The 5,069-nt window shown below is 40.6% G+C and overlaps 1 pseudogene; it reads right to left on the reverse strand.

Annotated features, from left to right (window-relative positions):
• Window positions 1-3,921: 3,921 nt before the first annotated feature.
• LOC103004277 (protein FAM136A-like) lies at window positions 3,922-4,376 on the reverse strand (annotated as a pseudogene).
• Window positions 4,377-5,069: the final 693 nt, after the last annotated feature.

Consider the following 5,069-nt stretch of genomic DNA (forward strand, 5'->3'; position numbering starts at 1 on the left):
AAGGCACTAGGATCGATAACAAAGGGACAGTACCTGTGAAAATATTTGTGCTGAAATTTTACACATTTCACAACAAAAACAGTGTTAGATTTTAGAATATCCTCCATTTAGAATTTGCCCCAAATTACCAAGTACCTTAGCACTTGCAGAGAAAGTAGTTTCTCAGTTGAAAATATTATGGTCTATGAGGAAGAAGCAATTGAAGATGTCAACAATCTAAATGTACTTATTGTAAACTGCAACTTCAAAGAATATTGTAGGCAATTTTAAGAAAAAAGAATGAAAAATATTGACCGTACTAAAAAGTATACACTTCAGAAAATGTCTCTCAGTGTGTCCAAATTTCCTTTTTATAAGGAAACCAGCCAGACTGGATTAGATTTCACTTTTAACTTACCTCTTAAAAGGAATTATCTTCAAATACAGTCACATTCTGATATTCTGGGCGTTAGGACTTTAACATTTGAATTTAAGGGGGACACAATTCAGCCCCTAACAATACCCAAAGTAATTGAAATTAGGGTCTCAAAGATATTTGTACACCCATGTTCATAGCAATATTATTCACAATAGCCAAAAGGTGGAAGCAACCCAAGTGCCCATCAGCAGATTAATAGATAAACAAAATGGAGTATGTACGTACAATGGAATATTATTCAGCCTTAAAAAGGACATAAATTCTGATACGTGGTACAGCATGGATGAACCTTGGGAACATTATGCTAAGTGAATTAAAACAGTCACAAAAAGACAAATACTGTCTGATTCTACTTACATAAGTCATCTATACAACTTATAGAAACAGAAAGTACAAGGTTGGTTCCCAGAGGCTGTGGGGAGGGAGGAATGGCGGGTTAGTGTTTTGTTTGTTTGTTTTGTTTTGTTTTTAACATCTTTATTGGAGTATAATTGCTTTACAATGGTGAGTTAGTTTCTGCTTTATAACAAAGTGAATCAGCTATACATATACCCCCATATCTCCTCCCTCTTGCGTCTCCCTCCCACCCTCCCTATCCCACCCCTCTAGGTGGTCACAAAGCACCGAGCTGATCTCCCTGTGCTATGCAGCTGCTTCCCACTAGCTATCTATGGAGTTAGTGTTTAATGGGTACAGAATTTCAGTTTTGCAAGGTGAAAAGAGTTCTGGAGATTGGTTGCACAACAATGTGAATGTACTTAACACTACTGAACTGTATACCTAAAAATGGTTAAGATGGTAAATTTTATGTTGTGTATACTTTAAATTTAAAAATTAGATGTATACACATGTTGAACCATTGTTAATTTCCTTGTTCTGATAATGTACTATATTTATGTAAGATGTAACCATTTAGGGACACTGAGTGAAATGTACAGGGGACCTCTCTGTACTATCTTTGCAATTTCCTGTGAATCTATAATGACTTCAAAGCAAAAGGTTTCTTAAAATTATATTCTTGTGTTTAAGAAAAGGTAAGGAAGTTAGAGACTGTCAATTCAATCTCTTGGGCTAGGATAACAGAACTTCATGGAGACAGAGATTAACACGTTTAACCACAGCCTACCCATGGGGGTAACTTTGATCAGAAAGAAGCTTACGTGCTGGGACCCAGCAGGACCAAGTAACCCATATAATGACTATTACAAGTTATTGCCATCAAGGAAAGCTGAATTAACAAGCTTTCTCTTTGGCATTGGTGCTTTGGTAATGATGGCTTCCTATTGAGCAAAGTTCCAAACAATATTCCCTTGCCTGTCAAATGCCTAATTTGCCCAACCGTAAACCATAAAACATAGCTCAGATTCTCTCCATGCATATCACCCAGTATCACGCTGTGAGGGCATAACTGGTAGTATTGCCTCTGGCCAAGGCCAAATTGCATCAGCAGGCTTTTCCCTCCAAATTCAGACATAAGATTTACACTTCCCTTCGGAAAAAGTTAGTCTCCTCACCCTCAAACTGGAATCTAAAAACGTCTAAAAGTTATGGCTGCAGTGTGTCTCAACTACCAACTCTCTTTTTTTCCTTTAAAAAAAAATTTTTTTTTTTAAATCCCCTACCCATATCTTGCCCTTCCCCCCTTCCCTCTACCCACTGGTAACCACTAGTTTGTTCTCTATATCTGTGAGTCTGCTTCTTTTTTGTTATATTCACTAGTTTTTTGTATTTTTTAGATTATACATGTAAGTGATATCATACAGTATTTGTCTTTCTCTGTCTGACTTATTTCACTTAGCATAATGCCCTCCAATGTTCTCACTGACATTTTGTTAAATGTGTTTTTTTTTGTTTTTTTGGAAGAAAAATTAAGTCTTATTTATTTTTAAAACCAAACCACTAGGAAAATATATCAATCTTGAAGCAGCAAACAGACAGGCTATATTATCAAGTAATAAGTTGGTAAAAACACAAGGTCCTTAATAAAACGATAAGGTGTCAGAACTGGGGCAAGAACAACGCATGTCGCAAAAGTGGTATTTGGTAACGTAGGGCTGTCCCATTTTTTGCTCTAAAGGAGTCACAGCTTGCACCTAAGTTGCTGACTTTTTCTCCTTTGACCTTTGTGTTGCCAAGGGATTGTTTCAACAGAGCTCTGTTATTACAGGGGGCAAAGTAAGCAATACTGGGTTTAGGCTTTCTTTCTACTTTGTTTTATGAAAACCAGATTTTTCCAAAGCCAGTAGTACTTCCTAACTCTTAATTAAGCAGCTAACAATTCCTCTTTTCCTGTTCATTCCTGACTATAGTAGCATATAGCACAATTGAAATCCCCTTTCCCTTCAAGGGTGAGTGTCACTGCAAGCTTGTCTTGTCACTCAGCTGACTCTGCTGCAGACAGCCTCAGGGCTCATCATGGCTGCCAGTTAGAGGGAAGGTTTTCGTCCCCTACCAGTATGATAGCGCTTCTTATATTTTTGCAGGGTCTCCAGGCTGAAAGATGTCATGTGTGAGAATTTTAAGAAATGTGCATCCACATTTTTTTTTTTTGAGCAGAGGATATTCTTTTTTTTTTTTAATTAATTAATTTATTTATTTATTTTTGGCTGTGTTGGGTCTTCGTTTCTGTGCGAGGGCTTTCTCTAGTTGCGGCAAGTGGGGGCCACTCTTCATCACGGTGCGCGGGCCTCTCACTATCGCGGCCTCTCTTGTTGCGGAGCACAGGCTCCAGATGCGCAGGCTCAGTAGTTGTGGCTCACGGGCCCAGTTGCTCCGTGGCATGTGGGATCTTCCCGGACCAGGGCTCGAACCCGTGTCCCCTGCATCGGCAGGCAGATTCTCAACCACTGCGCCACCAGGGAAGCCCGCATCCCCATTTTGACGGCAGAAATGAATATCCGCAAGGACCCTTTCAAAGTTTTTATCCAAACTACCTCTCCCAGCTCTACATATTAAAAGTAACTTCATGCCCTTGTATATAAAACAAAACCAAGCAAAACAAATCCCCAGAAGCCCCCTTTCCCCTTCTAAATTAGTGACCTCATGGATTTTGTTTTATTTCTCGTTTGCGGAAAATGTTGTAGTGATCCTTCTGGTAAACAGGAGACTGGCAACAAATAGAAACACCTCTCCTCACACTCCACCAGCTCATAAGCAGGTCAGGTGAACCTGCCAGCCTGCTGGTATCTGTACTAAGAGAATCTGGTACCTTGGAGGGCTCTGGTTTGGTACAAGGGAGACTCACTGTTGCCAGGAAAAGCACTTGAAATTCAGGCTCATGAAATTCACATGAAATTCAGGCTCACAGAAACTCTCCTGTGCTATCTCTGACCCAAATTTTAGCACCAGGTTTTTTCACTTTCTAGGATTCAAACACAAAGGAACCAGTGTCCAGAGGCAAGTGACATAGGCCTTAAACTTGCTGCCATCCTTAATTTCCTCATTCATAAACTTTCCTTAGAAAACCCAAATCCCCATTCCTCTTTTTAAATACATTCCTGCCTTCAGCCCCGATGGCCAATAGCAGACATCTGTTTCCCAATGGATGAGAGAGACTCCTTCATCTTCTTGGTCATGGCTGGGATGAGGTTCATGTGGCCATCCACACACTTGGTCACACAACTCTCCAGCTGCCGCTTCACCTGAAGCTCTTGACTCCCCGCATCTGCTGAACCTTTGGCTTTGTCATTGCAATGCATAGTGCACCGGGCCAGGCTGTCCTGGAACTTCTCCAGCTCGCTGGTCACCAGGGCCTGGGCTTGAGCCAGAGGTGCATGGCAGCACTCAATGCATGGGTGCACTTGCTGCATGGTGGCCTGGCTGTCCTCACAACAGCCGGCGCTGCGCCGGAACATGAGGCCCTGCATCTTCCGATGTTCTCTCTCTCCAGCCTCTTCACCATAGAGTCCACCGCCTCCCGCACCCGGAGCTGCTGCAGCTCTGCCGTGGCGACCCCCATGCTGCTACCTGCCGCGCCGGCGCCCACGTGGACTCCCTTTGTTAAATGTTTTGAGTTTGTTTTTGTAGGGTTTTTTTTTTTTTGCCTTCTTTTGTTCTCTTTTTTAAAATAAGTAAATTGTTTATTTAATAAATAATATGTTAAATAAGTAAATAATACCTAAGGTTTCAGGCTTCAAAGAGCTGATAAATGTTATGGACTGTCACAAGATGGGCAGTTTGAAAATGGTGATATTCAGACCGGTAGGTCTACTGGTTTGTCCGGTGGAATATGTTTTTTCTGATCTGGTTAATCAGTATTGTACCGTCTTGTTTGGAAAGGTTTTATGTGATATTATTGCTACCCAGTGCATCGTGGTCCATTTCTATTAAGACTACCACCAACATGCCTGACACAAGTGAAGTAAGTTGCATGAATTAAATTCTATGACTTAATTCTGAGCCAAATTCTACGCCTTGAATCCTGAATCAAAGTCTAGAACTTTAAGAGACTTGGATTTATTAGAAGGGTGCGGTGAGAGAAGGACTTCCTGCCTTTTTTTTTAAAACCTTTCTTCTTTTGTTCTCTTCTCTTGTGATTTGATGACTATCTTAATGTTAAGTTTGGATTAATTTTTCTTTTTTGTGTGTATATCTAGGACAGATTTTTGGTTTCTGGTTACCATGAGGTTTTTATATAGCAATCTGTATATAC

This window comes from Balaenoptera acutorostrata, chromosome 8 (genome assembly GCF_949987535.1).
Source record: "Balaenoptera acutorostrata chromosome 8, mBalAcu1.1, whole genome shotgun sequence".
Lineage (NCBI taxonomy): Eukaryota > Metazoa > Chordata > Mammalia > Artiodactyla > Balaenopteridae > Balaenoptera > Balaenoptera acutorostrata.